Consider the following 19,740-nt stretch of genomic DNA (forward strand, 5'->3'; position numbering starts at 1 on the left):
CCGGATCCTCGGCTTTGCTTGTTTCAGCGGCCGGGGCGAGGTCGAAGGTGCTCGGCAGAGGATGGCGCTCGGGAGGCTGTATCGGAGGGGCTGGTTGGAGGCTGGAAGTTTTTGGACGGCTGGACTCAGTGTCGGCTGCTTCCAAGGTATTGGCAAGTTGGCGGTGCCTGGAGGTTTATGGCAGGTTTATCCCTTTTGCCACCTGCTATCGGGGACTTGGGAGCCGATCGACTCGGGGACTTTGAGACTTTTTTTACCGTGCCCATGGTTTGTTCTTCATTAAATTATGGTGTTGCTTTGCACTTTTGTAATTCTATGCTATAATTATGTGGTTCTGTCAGTGTTAGTCTTTGGTTTGTCCTGTTTTCTGTGATATCACTCCAGAGAAACATTGTATCATTTCTTACCATAGAAACCATAGAAACTACAGCACAGAAACAGGTTTTTTGGCCCTTCTTGGCTGTGTCGAACCATTTTCTGCCTAGTCCCACTGACGTGCACACAGACCATATCCCTCCATACGCCTCCCATCCATGTATCTGTCCAATTTATTCTTAAATGTTACAAAAGCACCCGCATTTACCACCTCATCTGGCAGCTCATTCCATACTCCCACCACTCTCTGTGTGAAGAAGCCCCCCCCTAATCTTCCCTTTAAACTTTTCCCCCTTCACCCTTAACCCATGTCCTCTGGTTTTTTTCTCCCCTTGCCTCAGTGGAAAAAGCCTGCTTGCATTCACTCTATCTATACCCATCATAATTTTATATACCTCTATCAAATCTCCCCTCATTCTTCTACGTTCCAGGGAATAAAGTTCTAACCTATTCAACCTTTCTCTGTAACTGAGTTTCTCAAGTCCCGGCAACATCCTTGTAAACCTTCTCTGTACTCTTTCAACCTTATTTATATCCTTCCTGTAATTTGGTGACCAAAACTGAACACAATACTCCAGATTCGGCCTCACCAATGCCTTATACAACCTCATCATAACATTCCAGCTCTTATACTCAATACTTCGATTAATAAAGGCCAATGTACCAAAAGCTCTCTTTACGACCCTATCTACCTGTGACGACACTCTTAGGGAATTTTGTATCTGTATTCCCAGATCCCTCTGTTCCACTGCACTCCTCAGTGCCTTACCATTAACCCTGTATGTTCTACGTTGGTTTGTCCTTCCAATGTGCAATACCTCACACTTGTCAGTATTAAAATCCATCTGCCATTTTTCAGCCCATTTTTCCAGCTGGTCCAAGTCCCTCTGCAGGCTCTGAAAACCTTCCTCACTGTCTACTACACCTCCAATCTTTGTATCATCAGCAAACTTGCTGATCCAATTTACCACATTATCATCCAGATCATTGATATAGATGACAAATAACAATGGACCCAGCACTGATCCCTGTGGCACACCACTAGTCACAGGCCTCCACTCGGAGAAGCAATTCTCTACCACCACTCTCTGGCTTCTTCCATCGAGCCAATGTCTAATCCAATTTACCACCTCTCCATGTATACCTAGCAACTGAATTTTCCTAACTAACCTCCCATGCGGGACCTTGTCAAAGGCCTTACTGAAGTCCATGTAGACAATATCCACTGCCTTCCCTTCATCCACTTTCCTGGTAACCTCCTTGAAAAACTCCAACAGATTAGTCAAATATGACCTACCACGCACAAAGCCATGTTGACTCTCCCTAATAAGCCCCTGTCTATCCAAATGCTTGTAGATTCTGTCTCATAGTACTCCCTCCAATAACTTACCTACAACTGACGTTAAACTCACCGGTCTATAATTTCCCGGATTACTTTTCGATCCTTTTTTAAACAACGGAACAACATGAACCACTCTCCAATCCTCTGGCACTTCACCCGTAGACAGCGACATTTTAAATATTTCTGCCAGGGCCCCCCCAATTTCAACACTAGTCTCCTTCAAGGTCCAAGGGAACACTCTGTCAGGTCCCGGGGATTTATCCACTTTAATTTTCCTCAAGACAGCAAGCACCTCTTCCTTTTCAATCTGTACAGTTGCCATGGTCTCACTACTTGATTCCCTCAATTCCATAGATTTCATGCCAGCTTCCTTAGTAAATACAGACGCAAAAAACCTATTTAAGATCTCCCCCATTTCCTTTGGTTCCGCACAAAGCCGACCACTCTGATCTTCAAGAGGACCAATTTTATCCCTTACAATCCTCTTGCTCTTAATATACTTGTAAAAGCTCTTTGGATTATCCTTCACTTTGACTGCCAAAGCAACCTCATGTCTTCTTTTAGCCCTCCTGATTTCTTTCTTAAGTATTTTCTTGCACTTCTTATACTCCTCAAGCACCTGATTTACCCCCTGTTTCCTATACATTTCATACAACTCCTTCTTCTTCTTTATCAGAGTTGCAATATCCCTTGAGAACCAAGGTTCCTTATTCCTATTCAATTTGCCTTTAATCCTGACAGGAACATACAAACTCTGCACTCTCAAAATTTCCCCTTTGAAGGCTTCCCACCTACCAATCACATCTTTGCCAGAGAACAACCTGTCCCAATCCACGCTTTTTAGATCCTTTCTCATTTCTTCAAATTTGGCCTTCTTCCAGTTCAGAACCTCAACCCTAGGACCAGATCATGGATGTATGCATTTCTAAATGACGATAAAAGAGGACTGAGTGTTCTCATAATCTAATCTAAGTGAGTGAAGTTATCCACACTGGTTCAGGAGCCTGATGGTTGGGACTGTTCCTGAACTTGGTGGTGTGGGTCTTGACACTCCTGTACCTCCAGCCTGATGGTAGAACTGAGAAGAGATCATGAACTGGGTGGTGGACACTGCTTGCCTGTGGCAGGGCTCCTAGTAGATGTGCTCAATGGTGGGGAGGGCTTTGCCTGTGGTGGACTGAGCCATATCCACTGCTCTCTGTTCCTGGGCATTGGTATTGCCATGTATTGTGGCCTACTATAGAAACACCAGTGTCCTGGAACAGAAAAGCCTACAGAAGGTGGTGGGTGCAGCCCAGTCTGTCACAAGAAAAGTACTGAATGCTGGAAAGATGGTATTTTAACGTTACTTCTAACTGAGTTTCCAGTCTTTAAATCGTTTCAGTATGAACTAGATGGGCTGAAGGGCCTGTTTCTGTGCTGAACTTTTCTATGACTCTATGTCCTCTGGCTTTACATTCCTGACTCAATTAAGAATAATCTGTTCTATTTAATATTTTACATATTTCTGTGAAGGTCTTTCTCAATTGCATCTTTTCAAAGTGTAAAACCAAAGCCTCCTTAATCTTTCCTCATTTGGACACGGTGTTCTTTTCAGTTCACAGTTGATTCTGCCAGAGTGAGAATTGACTCTGTGATAAAATGCCAGCCTTATTCAAGCAATTATAAATTTAAATCCCAATTCGGGACCAGAGTATAATCTAACCTGACAAATGAATGCAACACGGTGGGAATACTGCATTGTTTGGAATAAAATTATTAAATAATACATAGCGTGTGTACCGCTGGTACTGACCAACTCTCAGCACACAATCAGCTTTACTATCACTGACATATGCCGTGAAATTTATTGTTTCGTGGCAGAAGTACACATATACTATAAATTACAATAAGAAATATATATTGCACAAGATTGAAGAAAACTGCAGAAAGTTGTAGACAGCCAGCTCCCTCACAGGCACTGCCCTCCACAGCATTGAGGACTTCTTCAAAAGGCGATGCCTCAAAAAGGCATTAAGGATTAAGGAATCCCATCAGTCAGGACCTGCCCTCTTCTCGTTGCTGCCATCAGGGAGGAGGCACACTCACTGTTTCAGGAACAGCTTCTTCCCCTCTGTCATCACATTCTTGAATGGACAATGAACACTAGCTCACTACTTTTCTTTGCTCTCTTTTTGCCCTGCTTACTTAATTTATTTTTCATATATTTCTTATTGTAATTTATAGTCTTTTTATTATTATATACTGCTGCCACAAAACAACAAAATTCATGACATATGCCAGTGATCTTAAGCCCGATTCTGTCTGATTCTGAATCCGATATATGAAAAACATAATTAGTGTGATAAATCGGTTCCTTAGCTGGGGAGGTAGTGGGGATAACCTCCCACTACCTAGTAAATACCCCCAATGGTGTGCATCTCAAATAGCCTCTGACAAACTAGCCTTCACATGTAGCTTAGCTACTAAACTCGGTGGAACCATTTCTAGTGACAGGAGAAGTGGCAACGATGGGTTACTGGCCCCTTAAAATCAGAGCTTTTGGGCAGATGGCTCGTCAGCGATGGTTGGCAGCTCATCACGAAGGAAACCTCTGATCTCAAACCTCCGCTGCCTGTCGGCTATACCCACTCATTAGGAAGATTTTGTGAGTAAATCCCAAGGGAAAGTGCAGAACTGGAGTCGGTAAGGCAGTTCAATGCTGACTGGAAACTCCTGCGACGTCACTGGTGCCAAACTGTATCGGTTTCTGCCGTTCCTTTGGGTTCATCAGCTGCGTGGAGAGGGGGAGCCTGTCGTATGACAACAGCTCGCTCTCCATATCGTACTGCCCTGGCCTGCGTATCTAGACAGCTAGGATGCACTATCCATGGTCGACCAACAGGGGGCCTCAGTATTAAATAAGTACTGTATTAAATTAAATAAGTAATGTAATAGCAACACACACCAAATGCTGGTGGAACGCAGCAGGCCAGGCAGCATCTATAGGAAAAGGTACAGTCAAAATAATAATTTACTTATTAGTGATGCAGCATTGTAATAGGTCCTTCCAGTTCAATGAGGCTGCCCTGCTCAGTTGTGCCCACATGACCAAGTAACCTAGTAATGATAACACCGAGCCAGCTGTAAGATCAGGGTTCATTCCTGCTGCTGTCTGTTAGGAGTTTGTACGCTCTCCCCGTGTCCGCCTGGTGCCCTGGTTTCCTCCCACATTCCAACAATGTACAGGTTAGTAAGTTAACACAGTATACCCACCGTCCACTAACACTAGCCCCAACCCTAACCCACCCATTCTTGGAAAGAAGTGCACCTGGTCACGGAGAGAATTGATCAGTAGGAACAGAGTGCAAGACATGCTTTTAACCGTATCTCAGTACATGTGACAATAATAAACCAAGTTATGAATAAATCTTTCACCAAACATGCCACCACCTCTCATACCAAAAGGACAATCCTCCACTCTACCCACCCCCACCCCCGTGCCTCAGGGCACTGTGTAATGATCTGATCTGTACGAGCAATATGCAAGACAAGCTTTGCACTGTTTCTCAGTACATCCGACAATGATAAACCCATTCCAATTCCAAAATGGAACCGATAGACAAAACTATTCAGAAGTGTAACCGAAAATAGTCAAAAATAATTGTCTAAACACATAAAAAGCGATATTAAATGAAAGAAGCAGACTATTAGAGCACAAATTGATGAGCTAGTTGTTGTATGGCCATAGAGTCGCACAGCACTTCAGCCCAGAAACAGTCCCTTCAGCCCATCTAGTTTCTGCTGAATTATTAATCTGCCTATTTCCATTGATCTGCCCTCCATGCCCCTCCATGTACCTATCTAAATTTCTCTTAAGCATTGAAATCGAACACACATCCACCATTTACACTGGCAGCTCATTCCACACTCTCACCACCCTCTGCGTGAAGATATTCCCCCTCACCTTCCCCTTCAACCTTTCACCTTTCACTCTTAACCCATGACCCAGTTCTATTGTAACCCAGCCTCAGTGGAAAAGGGTATACGAGCTTTCAGCTGAACCATTCAATACCGAATGGAAAATGGAAATGTTTTGTTTAAGTAGGTTTAGAGCTGGGATTGGATGGCACATGCCTACGAGTGTTAAAGGAAGCACAGATACCAGTATGGACCCTGGACACCATATTTCCAGCTTCTTCAGCTGTGGATGTGAAGACAAACGGATGTGAAGACAAACAGATGGAAGACTGCAATTAAGTAGAACCCATGCCTTTCAGTAAATGCAGAATGTCCAAAACAAGTTTCAAGATTCAAGATAGTTTATTGTCATTTCCAGTACACAGTGTAAAGGAAAACAAAATAATTGTTACTTTGGGTCTAATGCAACACAAAAAATTGCAATAAGATAAAGAAAACAATAATAAATAAAAACACAATAAATATAAATACATACAATAGCCTATGTACACAGATTGATTGTATGTCCATAATGTGACGCTAGGCACGGGAGTGTCTATGCATAAGGTGACTGACAGGAAATGATAAAGTAGTGGTGGTTGTGGGTGTGGAGGGGTGGGTTAGTGGGTGGAGGGGTTGATCAGCCTTACTGCTTGGGGAAAGTAGCTGTTTTTGAGTCTGATGGTCCTGGTTTGGATGCTACATAGTTTCCTCCCTGATGGGAGTGGGACAAACAGTCCATGAGCAGGGTGGGTGGGATCCTTCCTGATGTTACTGGCCCTTTTCCAGCCCCTTTCTCTACATACGTCCTTGATGCTGGTTAGGCTGGTGCCGGTGATGTATTGGGCAGTTTTGACTTCTTGAAGCGGGTTCCCACAAACCACCTGGTTAATGGTAACGCCCCATGGCATAAAAAAAGGTTGGAAACCTGTGACTTAAAGAGTACTTAAAATGCTCAAAGAGTTAAAATACAAGTGTTCAAATGTTAATTTCTTAAAAATAAAATGGAGGGTTGAATAAAAGTGACAAAATGAAATAAATTTTGAATAATCCATTCTTGATACCAATGGACCACAAAAGAAATAATTAAAATTTCCATCTCTTTTGTCAGAGATAATAAAACTATTCGAGGCACGAGACAGGAAGATGACAATCATGACAATAATTGCCAAGGTAGGTTCCATAGACTCACATTATAATCAGGCTCTATAACATGTAGTCAAAACTGCCCAACACATCACCAGCACCAGCCTACCCAGCATCAAGGAAACATATAGAGAAAGGTGCTGGAAAAGGGCCAGTAACATCATGAAGGATCCCACCCACCCTGCTCATGGGGTGTACTTCCGAGCATTCATCAGGGAGGAGGCTACGTAACATCCACCCAGGACCACCAGACTCAAAAACAGTTACTTTCCCCAAGCAGTGAGGCTGATCAGCATCTCCACTCACTAATCGACCCCTCCACACCCCCAACCACCACTACTTTATCATTTTCTGTCAGTCACCTTATGTACAGACACTCCTGTGCCTAGCGTCACATAGAATAGTACAGCACAGTACAGGCCCTTTGGCCCACAATGTTGTGCTGACCCTCAAACCCTGCCTCCCATATAAGCCCCCACCTTAGATTCCTCCATATACCTGTCTAGTAGTCTCTTAAACTTCACTAGTGTATCTGCCTCCACCACTGACTCAGGCAGTGCATTCCACGCACCAACCACTCTCTGAGTGAAAAACCTTCTTCCAATATCCCCCTTGAACTTCCCACCCCTTACCTTAAAGCCATGTCCTCTTGTATTGAGCAGTGGTGCCCTGGGGAAGAGGCGCTGGCTGTCCACTCTATCTATTCCTCTTAATATCTTGTACAACTCTATCATGTCTCCTTTCATCCTCCTTCTCTCCAGAGAGTAAAGCCCTAGCTCCCTTAATCTCTGATCATAATGCATACTTTCTAAACCAGACAGCATCCTGGTAAATCTCCTCTGTACCCTTTCCAATGCTTCCACATCCTTCCTATAGTGAGGTGACCAGAACTGGACACAATACTCCAAGTGTGGCCTAACCAGAGTTTTATAGAGCTGCATCATTACATTGCGACTCTTAAACTCTATCCCTCGATTTATGAAAGCTAACACCCCATAAGCTTTCTTAACTACCTTATCTACCTGTGAGGTAACTTTCAGGGATCTGTGGACATGTACCCTGAGATCCCTCTGCTCCTCCACACTACCAAGTATCCTGCCATTTACTTTGTACTCTGCCTTGGAGTTTGTCCTTCCAAAGTGTACCACCTCACACTTCTCCGGGTTGAACTCCATCTGCCACTTCTCAGCCCACTTCTGCATTCTATCAATGTCTCTCTGTAATCTTCGATAATCCTCTACACTATCCACACCACCACCAACGTTTGTGTCATCTGCAAACTTGCCAACCCACCCTTCTACTCCCACATCCAGGTCGTTAATAAAAATCACGAAAAGTAGACATACAATCAATCTATGTAAATAAGCTATCTTATGTATGTATTGTTTTTTCTCATTGCGTTACATTTTTTGTGCTGCATCGGATCTGGAGTAGCAATTATTTTGTTCTCCTTTACACTTTTGTACTGGAAATGACATTAAACAGTCTTGAATCATGAATTAAGACACCTTTGGGATTTGAGGAGGGTGGCAAATGAATGGAACTCCTGTGATCTTTTGAACTTCAAGCCTCAGGTCTCACTTGGGAACTGAGTTTAAGAAATAAATAAGATAGTTTCAATGCTTAACACAAACAGCAATCCCTCATACATACAATCTCCGTTCAGCTGGTGTATGCATCAACTGCCCGTGAAGAGTCAGGCAACACATTTCCAACACCTGCAGATTTTCCGTGAAAAGTCATTTTGCTTAACAGCAGACATTAATTCCCAGATCGTGTGTACTTTGGTATTTGGAAAAAAAGCATGTTACAGCATTAACAGTGTAGTGGTTAGCACAGTATAACTGGGGCTCTGTTCCCTCCACTGCCTGTAAGAAATTTGTATATCCTCCTCGTGACCATGTTGGTTTCCTCCAGGTGCTCTGGTTTCCTCCCACAGTCCAAAGACGTACTGATTTGTAGGTTAATTGTTCCAGGATCAGGCTAAGGTTAAAACAGAGGATTGCTGGGCGACGTGGCACGAAGGGCTGATTGAGTACTGGATCTCAATAAATAAATAAATAAACTCCACTCCTAAACTGTGGAACTCAATAACTAAAACTATAAGAGATGCAGCCTCAGTTAGTACTTTTAAACTCCAGATCAAAATTTATTTATTTAACCTTGTTTTTAACTGACATCTTTTTGTCTCTTATTTTTATGTTTATTTTTATTTTTTTAATTTTATTTCCAAGTTTGCACGTTATCCCATTGTATAGCACGGTGAACTACATCATCTGGATGGAAAGTGCTCTATAAATAAGCTATTATTATTATGCTTTTGATTTGACCTCGTTGATGAAGTAAAATGCTCAGAGAATAGGTGGTATTCCTTTTAGAAATGCAGGCTTTAGAAATCAGCGGAATCTTGATAATGTTAAAATTGGAAGCAAAGAAAAGCACACAGTGGGTAAAATCCGTAGGGACAAAATGCCCCTTTAGAAGCTGGCCGTTACCACGGCTTTCCATCTGCGAGACGGGATTCAGCAGTAATTAGCATGCCTACTTTGCTTCCATTGTCCTCGTCTGCCGCTCTGAACTTGCAGGCTGGAATGACTCTCCTCTGGGCGTGAAGCTGTTTAATTGACAACAGTATTCTGTCTGAGGAATGAGCAGCCATTCTGAGTAAGTGAATGGAAGTGTGCCATTGATACAGGGATCATTGTAAACAATCCTCTCTTTTCCTTCAGTAAATTTATTATCTAAATACTTATATTGTATGCCACCTTGAGATTCATTTTCTTGCAAGCATCTACAAGAAAAGTAAAGAAATACAATGGAATTTATGAAAAATTACACATAAACAAAAACTGACAAAAAACAATATATGTAAAAGGAGATAAATTGTACAAATTGTGCGTGTATATATATACACACACATATATATATATATATACATACACCCAGCAGCCACTTTATTTGATACCTCCTGTACATAATTCAGAGAAGCTCTTCTACATACCACTCTTGTAACTCATGGTTATTTTGGTTACTGGCACCTTTCTCTCAGCTTGAGCCAGTCTGGCCATTCTCCTCTGACCTCTCTCTCTGACCTTTCACCCACAGAACATTTGCTCACTGGGTGCTTTTTGTTTTTTGCACTGTTCACTGGAAGGTGACAAATAACCACACCTTACAACAGTGATGTGCAGAAGAACATCTCTGAATACACAAGACGTCAAACCTTGAAATGGATGGGCTACAGCAGCAGAACACCATGAACATACACTCAGTGGCCATTTTATTAGGTGCAGGAGGTATCCCATAAAGTGTCCAATGGGTGCACACATATTTATAATACTGAGAGGATCTTTGAAATTGGAAGTGAAATCAGTTCAGGGTTGGGGTGATGGAATCGTAAACACAAATAATCTGCAGATGCTGGGGTCAAAGCAACGCTCACAACACACTGGAGGAACTCAGCAGGTCGGGCAGCATCCGTGGAAAAGATCGGTTGACGTTTCTGATGAAGGGACAGTCCTGACAAAGGATTCCAGCCCAAAACGTCGACCGATCTTTTCCACGGATGCTGCCCGACCTGCTGAGTTCCTCCAGTGTGTTGTGAGTTTTGGGGTGAGTGAAGTTAAGCACACTGGTTCAGTTGTCAGATGGTTGGAGGGGAATAACTGTTCTGGAACTGGGTAGTGTGGTACCTGAGGCTCCTGTACCTCCTGCCCACTGGTAGTAGTAAGAGAAGAGCATGGCTTGGATGGTGGGGTCCTTGACGATGGAAGCGCTCCTTATAGATGTGCTGAATGGTGGGGAGGGCTTTACCTGTGACGGACTGGGTCGTATCCACTACTTTTTCTAATTTTTTTCCGTCAAAGGGCATTGGTGTTTCCATACCAGGCCATGATGCTGTGATGCAGCCAGTCAATATACTCAACACTGTGCATCTATAGAAGTTTGTCAAAGTTTTAGATGACATGCTGAATCTCTACAAACTACCAGGAAAGTAGAGGTGCTGCTGTGATGGCATTCACATGCTGGTGCCAAAACAGGAACTCTGATATGATAACGGCAAGGAATTTAAAGTTATTGACCCTCTCCCGCTCCGATCCTCGAATGAGGACTGCCCCTTGGATTGCACTGATGGATGAAGTGTGGTGGAAGTGGTAGAAGGACGGAATTGCTGACTGACAGCAGTGCTTAAAATTAAACACAAATATATACAAACTGCTTTGTTGTCTCTGTAAATCAGTCAGACAAACAGAGACATGGTGTCATTGATGAAGCGTCATTAAGTACATTACATCATTTGGATCAAAGGCCGGCGATCCCAGATTTACACAGCTGAACCAACCGCAGGTTAAAGACCTTCCATGTCAGTGACAATCCTCTCCCAACACCCTCATCAATGCTCACCCTTAACTAACTTTCTCGGGGATAAACATTGGAGGCTTCAGTGGTAATGTCAGTGTACTGTTATCTGCATGCTAAGCAATAACCAAATGCTTTTGCCTGTTCAGTATCTGAAATGGTGAAAGATAACATCAAGATTAGTTGGAAGAAATTCAACATTATATGGAAAAACTGGGAAGAGGTTACTCTCAATAGATACACCTTGAGGAAATCTGTTCAAGGGGAGCTGCGCTACATGAGACTCAAAGGGACTTGGGAGGCCTCGTGCAGGATTCCCTAAAAGTTAGGTTGCAGGTTGAGCCGGTGGTGAGGAAAGCAAATGTGATGTTAGCATTCATTTTGAGGGAGCTAGAATATAAAAGCAACAATGTAATGTTGAGGCCACTGGTGAGGCCTCACTTGGCGTATTGCAAGCAGTTTTAGGCCCCTTATTTAAAAAAGGATATGTCGACATTGAAGAGGGTTCAAAGGAGGTTCACAAAAATTATTCTGAGATTGAAAGGCTTGTCATCTGAGGATGGAACCATTTGATGGTTCAGGGCCTGTACTCACTGGGATTCAGAAGAATGTTGGGGGGGATCTCACTGAAACCTATCAAATGTTGAAAGGCCTCGACTGAGTGGATGTTTCCTATGGTGAGGGAGTCTAGCACCAAAGGACACAACTTCAGAATACAGGGATGTCTATTTAGAATGGAGATGAGGAGAAATTCCTTCAGCCAGAGAGTGGTGAATCTGTGGAATTTGTTACCACGGGCAGCTGCAGAGGCCAAGACATTGCTTATTTTTAAGGCAGAGTTGATGGCTTCTTGATTAGCCAGGGCATGAAGGGTTATGGGGAGAAGGCAGGAGATTGAGATTGAGAGGGAAATGGATCAGTCATGATGAAATGGCGGAGAAGACTTGATGGGACAAATGGCTTAATTCTGCTCCTACATCTTACGGTCTTATCCTACACTGTGCCGCAGAGAACAAACGGCAGCTGTGAAAGCTGAGACTGAACAACCAAAAGACCCAACCACTAACCACAGACACCACTTACTCTTGCCCACACTGAACCAGAATATGTGGATCTTGGATCAGCCTCTACAGGCACCTGAGGACATACCAATAGACAACCCCTTAGGAGAACATCATACTCAACTTGAGTGATCACATTACATCTATCTGAAAAGATACTGGTAGAAAAGAACGTTGCTGACAGGCCACACCATGGGCACAGGACCGGCGCATTGCTTGTAAACATGGAACTTTATCCCAATCACGGACAGCATCTTCAAGCAGTTCTTGGAATACTATGTCCAGTTCTGGTCATCTCCTTATAGGAAGGATGTGGAAGCTTTAGAGAGGATGCTGCCTGGATTGGAAAGCATTTCCCATGAGGATAGGTTGAGTGAGCTAGGGTTTTTCTCTCTGGAGTGAAAGAAAATGAGAGGTGACTTGATAGAGGTGTACAAGATGATAAGAGACAAAGATAGAACGGATAACCAGAAATCTTTTTCCCAGGGAGGGAATGGCTTCTAGGAGGAAGCAAGATTTTAAGGTGACTGGGTAAGATCAGAACTAGAGGTCATAGGTTAAGGGTGAAAGATTAAATATTTAAGGGAAACACGAGGGGGAACTTCTTCACTTAGAGGATGAGAGTGCTACAAGCTACCTACAGAAGTGGTGAATATAGTTTGATTTCAATGTTTAGCAGAAATTTGGATAGGTACATGGATGGGGGGGGGGAGTATGGAGAGCTGTGGTCCTGGTGCAGGTCAGTGGGATGAGGCAGAACAATAGTTTGGCACAGACTAGATGGCCAGTTCTGTGCTGTAATGTTCCATGACTCGATTGCTCTCTTCACAGTTTTAGAGATGCACACAGAGCATACTCGATGGGCTGAATGGCCTACTTTTACTCTTACGTCTTATGGTGTTATGAACGCAAGCTACGTATAGTATATACACAAAAATGAAAATCATAGATCTGCAGAATAAAGAGCATATTTAAAAAATATGACACTCTTGAATAATGCAAAGGATTTTCATTAATATTCCAGTGCTAGACTTTACTCATGTAACAGAATTAGTTTACAGTGATGACCGCATTCAGTTCTTTTCACACTATTGCATTGTGTGATAGGAGCGTATTGTGGGAATTTATTATTTTGCACTGGTGAGGGTTTGGCTCCGGTTCTTTGCCTCCTGCTGCCCTGGCAGAAGTTAACAGACTTTCTCCTGCCAGACCGCGGCTCATTCAAATTTCATTGTGTGCAGCACATCTAATCTCCTTAACAAGCCCGTCAGTCAAGAGAACGGTTGGAATGATGTGGAAGGGTTTGCCGTACACAGGAGGACCATCACTCAGCGTCACAAGATCAGACAATCTCTCTTCAAGTAAATTTATTCTCAAAGTACATATATACTACCCTGAGAATCGCTTCAGAGTCAAAGAGTTATAGAAAAATACAGCACAGAGACAGACCCTTTGGCCCATCTTGACCATGTCAAACCATTTAAACTGGCTACCCGAATATACTTGACCACTGCTACACAGCAGTCAAGGATGCCTACCATTCCGTCCCACGACCTCACTTCGGAAAATCGGACCATCAGGCCGTACTCCTCCTCCCAGCTTACAAACAAAAACTGAAGCGGGAGGTCACGGTGTCAAAAGTAGTGTCGCGTTGGACGGAGGAAAAGGATGAGGTCCTCCATGACTGCTTTGAATCAGTGGACTGGTTAGTATTCAAGGACTCGGCAGCTAACCTCAATGAGTATGCCTCAGCTGTCACGGACTTTATTTGGAAATGCACGGAAGACTGTGTGTCTCGCAAGACGATCCGGGTATTCCCTAACCGGAAACCTTGGATGAATTATGAGGTCAAGTCCCTTTTAAAGGCTAGGACTGCAGCTTTTAGGTCCGGGGATACCAGTCGCTACACGGAATCCAGGCGTGAACTCCGGAAAGCCATTAAGGGTGCCAAGAGGCAATATCGAGCCAAGTTGGAAGCCCAGGCTAACCAGGATGCCGGTAGACTATGGCAGGGTCTAAATGAGATCACTGGGTGCAAAGAAAAGGCTGGGACTATCATTAACTGTGGTGCTTCTCTTCCTGACGAACCTAACATATTCTACGCAAGATTCGAACAGAAGAGGAGCGTCCTGCTCCCTCCGGATGAACCGGACCTGGTGGCATCCAGATTCATCGTCACCGAGAAGGACGTTAGAAGGACCTTCCTGAAGATAAATCCAAGGAAGGCGACGGGCCCAGATGGCGTCCCAGGACGTGTTCTCCGGGCCTGTGCAAGCGAGCTAGCTGGAGTGTTTGCTGACATCTTCAACTGCTCCTTGCTTCAGTCTAAGATACCCTTGTGTCTTAAGAAGGCAACGATAATCCCAGTGCCGAAGAAAAGCAAGGTGGCATGCCTGAATGACTATCGACCTGTGGCTCTGACATCAATTGCTATGAAGTGCTTCGAGAGATTGGTTATGGCACACATCAACCACAGCCTACCGGTCAACCTCGACGCTTTGCATTTCGCCTACTGGAGCAACAGGTCAACAGCCAATGCCATCTCTCTGGCCCTACATTCCTCCATAGAACACCTGGAGAAAAAAGACGCATACATAAGGCTCCTTTTCATTGACTACAGCTCTGCCTTTAATACCATCCTTCCAAATAAACTGATTCCTAAGCTCCGGAACCTGGGCCTTAGCACTCAGATCTGCAGCTGGATCTTCAACTTCCTCACAGACAGGACCCAGGCTGTAAAAATAGGGGACAAGCTCTCCTCTACAATCACTCTGAGCACCGGTGCCCCACAAGGCTGTGTACTCAGCCCCCTGCTGTACTCACTGTACACCCATGATTGTTTAGCCAAGTTTCCATCAAACTCAATATATAAGTTTGCTGATGACACAATTGTAGGCCGTATCTCGAGTAATGATGAGTTTGAGTACAGAGAGGAAATTATGAACCTGGTGGCATGGTGCAAAGACAATAACCTATTCCTCAACGTCAGCAAGACGAAGGAATTGGTTGTTGACTTCAGAAGGAGTAGTGGACCGCACGACCCAATTTACATCGGTGGTGCGCAAGTGGAACAGGTCAAAAGCTTTAAGTTCCTCGGGGTCAATATCACAAATGACCTGACTTGGTCCAACCAAGCAGAGTTCACTGCCAAGAAGGCCCACCAGCGCCTTTACTTCCTGAGAAAACTAAAGAAATTTGGCCTGTCCCCTAAAACCCTCACTAATTTTTATAGATGCACCGTAGAAAGCATTCTTCGAGGGTGCATCACAACCTGGTATGGAAGTTGTCTTGTCCAAGACCGAAAGAAGCTGCAGAAGATTGTGAACACGGTGCAGCACATCACACAAACCAATCTTCCGACCGTGGACTCACTTTACACCGCACACTTTTGGAACAGTTCTGCCAGGATAATCAAGGACACGACCCACTCAGCCAACACACTTTTCATCCCTCTTCCCTCCGGGAGAAGGCTCAGGAGCTTGAAGACTCATACGGCCAGATTTGGGAACAGCTTCTTTCCAACTGTGATAAGATTGCTGAACAGATCCTGACCCGGATCTGGGCCGTACCCTCCAAATATCCAGACCTGCCTCTCGGTCTTTTTTTGCACTACCTTACTTTCCATTTTTCTATTTTCTATTTATGATACATAATTTATTTTTTTAATATTTACTAATTTTTACTATTTTTAATATTTAATATTTGTAATCCAGGGAGTGGGAAGCGCAGAATCAAATATCGCTGTGATGATTGTACGTTCTAGTACCAATTATTTGGCAACAATAAAGTATAAAGTACTCCCATCGACTTGCATCCAGACCATATCCCTCCCATCCATGTATCTATCTAAACTTCTCTTAAATATTGAAATCAAGCTCGCATGCACCACTTGTATTGGCAGCTCATTCCACACTCTCACAACCCTCTGAGGGAAGAGGTTTCTCCTCAAGTTCCCCTTAACATTTCACCTTTCACCCTTAACCCATGACTTCTCGTCGTAGTCTTACCCAACCTCCGTGCAAAAAGCCTGCTTGTATACACCCTATCTGTACTCCTCATAATTTTGTATGCCTCTATCAAATCTCCTCTCAATCTTCTACGTTCCAAGGAATAAAGTCCTAGCCTATTCAAGCTTTCCTTATAACACAGATCCTCCAGTCCTGGCAACATCCGGCATTTCTTGGCATTCGCAGTAGAACAAAGAAATACAATGGAATCAATGAAAAGCTGCACACAAACAGAGACAGACAAACAACCAGTGGGGAACTGATCCTCAAATCCATTTTATTGAAACTCTCCATCTTGAACTACCGAATCTATAAGGCCACGATAAAGTCTGATAGTTATAGAGCACGACAAGCCCTTCGACCTGGACCGTGGCCCTCTCATCCTTGTACTTATCCAATGACAGTCATACAGTCAGAGCACTACACCACAGAAACAGGATCTTTGACCCGGACCATGGCCCTCCCATCCATGTACCTATCCAAATTTATCTTAAATGTTGAAATTGAACCTGCATCCACCACACCCGCTGGCAGCTGGTTCCTTGCTCACACTACCTTCTGAGTGAAGAAATTCCCCCACAGGTTCCCTTGTATGGTATTTTCTCACACTGGATACAGGGAACCTGAGGGGAAATTCTACACAGTATTTCATTTTAAGGCAATGTTCACTGTGAGGCAGAGAGTTTACATGGATATTTGACTTCCTATAGGCTACCATGGGTCTATTGAGTGTTGATAGCTGAAGCAAACCTGTATGTCAGAAAATGGTGAAATCCACCATTATAATCCAGGGAATTTAAGTTCAAAAAGTTCAAAGTTCAAAGTAAATTTATGATTAAGGTACATATTGGGGCACTACGATAGGGTAGTGGTTAGCACAATCCTTTACAGTATAGCGAGCTGGCTTGAAGTTCCGGAAAGGCCTATTCTACATAATAAATAAATAAATAAATATGTCACTATATACAACTCTGAGATTCATTTTCTTGTGGGCATTCTCAATAAACCTATAGAATAACAACCACAACAGAATCAATGAAAGACTGCCCAACGAGGGCATTCAACCAAAGTACAGAAGGCAACAAACTCCAAATACAAAAAGAAATAATAATAATAATAGTAAATAAATAAGCAATAATTATGAAGAATTGAGCTTCTATTTAACAATAAATTACACGAAGTTTATGCTGCAGTGATAGGATTGTGGAATGGGGATTAATAATTGGAATTCAGTGTTTAACTATGTCTCCCTACACCATCGTTTGTGCACCTACTCTCTCAGCCCAACCTTGAATATTCTAGTTCTAGTCCTAGTCATTTCTACCCTCCTCATTCAAGTTCAAGTTTAATTGTCATTCAACCATACAAGAATACCCAAGAATACAGCTAAATGAAACAGTGTTACTCTGGTACCAAGGTGCAAAACACAGTACCAACAGTCACACACAGCACGAGGCACACATAACACAGAGAAGATAGCAGCAAGCATACAGTCACATGAAGAAAAAAGTATACGTAGCCCAGGTCCCTGAGTGTCATGTCCTGTAAACTGATAGTGCATGGGTGCTGTTGACGAGAACAAGCAGCTTGCAGCTGCACACCTGCACGCAAGCAATCCAGCTTGTCTACCACTGAGAGAACACTGGAGGGCAACACACACAGGAAGGACCCAGCATGGACACTGCACTACCCCAACCCAGCGAATCCTCTCCTGGACGGCTGCAACATGCAAGCATGCAGCTTTAGCCCGAGTCCTCACTACAGCTGAGGCCATACAGACCCCCGCCATCCCTCTGACCAGTGGACCAGTGAACCAGTGAACGGGACTTACAGAGTTTTATACAATCTCCACAATTTAAGCAATGTCTGCAGTTCCCACTGGGGCAGTCTTAATTCCTGTACGAAATTCAAAGTAAGTTTATTAACAAAGTACATAATGTATATTTTACCATAGAAGCCCATAAGACCATAAGATATAGGAACAGAATTAGGCCCATTGAGTCTGTTCCACCATTTCATCATGGCTGATCCAATATTCCTCTCAGCCCCAATCTCCTGCCTTCTCCCCACATCTCTTCATGCCCTGACCAATCAAGAATCTATCAACCTCTGCCTTAAAAATACATAAAGACCTGGCTTCCATTGCTGCCTGTGGCAAAGAATTCCACAGATTCACCACTCTCTGGCTAAAGAAATTCCTCCTCATCTCCATTCTTAAAGGACGCCCCTCTATTCTCAGGCTGTGTCCTCTGGTCTCAGACTCTCTCACCGTAGGAAACATCCTCTCCACATACACTCTTTCGAGGCCTTTCACCATTCGATAGATTTCAATGAGGTCACCCCTCATTCTTCTGAATTCTAGTGAAAACAGGCCCAGAGCCGTCAAACGCTCTTCATATGACAAGCCATTCAATCCTGGAATCATTTTCGTGAATCTCCTGTGAACTCTCTCCAGTTTCAGCACGTCCTTTCTAAGATGAGGAGACCAAACCTGCTCACAGTACTCCAAACGAGTCCTCAGCTATGTTTTATAAAATTTCAACATTATATCCTTGCTTTTATATTCTAGTTTTCTTGGAGTGAAGTCTGGAAGGTGCAGGGCGGCTGTGGCATGGTGTGTAAGAGCTGAACCAAGCTGGAGAGCGGGGAATGAGTCAATATCTGGTGGCCATTCTTGGAGCAAACTTGGAGGCAATTCGATTCAGCAGAACCTGAGGCAAGGTGAGCAAAGGTGATGCAGAGTCGAGGTGGTGGAACCCGGACCTGGGCCTGAGAGTGAGGAAAGACTTGAGGTGATTGACTTAAGCGCCAAGTCAGGTTGGGTACGGGCCGAATTGAGGTGGCAGAGCACCAGCCCAAGAGCATATTGAAGTGGAAGGGTCCGAGTCCGAGAGCAAGGTCTGGACAATTTAAGCACCGGGCTAGATTGAAAAGGATAGGGTGTCGGGGCTGAAGCAAAGCATGGACCAATTCAAATCACCTGCTCCGCAAACTTTACTCGTCTCCGTGCTGAACTTCAACTCGTTACTCCGCAAGGTTTACTCCTCTCTGCACTGAACTGTGGCTGTGGCCTGATAGTATCACAGTGTGAACTCACTTTTGTCAACTTCAGTTCTGAACGCTATTTGCTTACTTTTATTGTTTGCATGTTTTTTTCTCTGCATATTGGGTGTTTGACGGTCTTCTTTTGTTTTAATGGGTTCTATTGGGTTTCTTTGTTTTGTAGCTGCCTGTAAGAAGACAAATCTCAAGGGTGCATTAAGTATACATGCATACTTTGATAATGAATTTCCTTTGACTTGATATAGTTACAATCCAGCACATACAGTCAATAATAACCACACCGACCATGGGCCCTGCAAAAATACAAGAGCTTCTGCAGATGCTGGAAATCCAGTGCAACACACACAAAATGCTGGAGGAACTCAGCAGGTCGGGCAGCATCCACGGAGAGGAATAAGCAGTTGACATTTTGGGCCAAGACTCTTCATCAACATTCACAGGTCTTGCA

The 19,740-nt window shown here is 43.7% G+C and overlaps 1 protein-coding gene across 1 annotated transcript in view; it reads right to left on the reverse strand.

The window, feature by feature from the left end:
* The window catches only part of LOC140201278 (neural-cadherin), a 286,782-nt gene that overhangs the window by 146,590 nt on the left and 120,452 nt on the right, over positions 1-19,740 (reverse strand). The window lies entirely within an intron of this gene.

This window comes from Mobula birostris, chromosome 1, assembly GCF_030028105.1.
Source record: "Mobula birostris isolate sMobBir1 chromosome 1, sMobBir1.hap1, whole genome shotgun sequence".
In the NCBI taxonomy this organism is placed as follows: Eukaryota; Metazoa; Chordata; class Chondrichthyes; order Myliobatiformes; family Myliobatidae; genus Mobula; species Mobula birostris.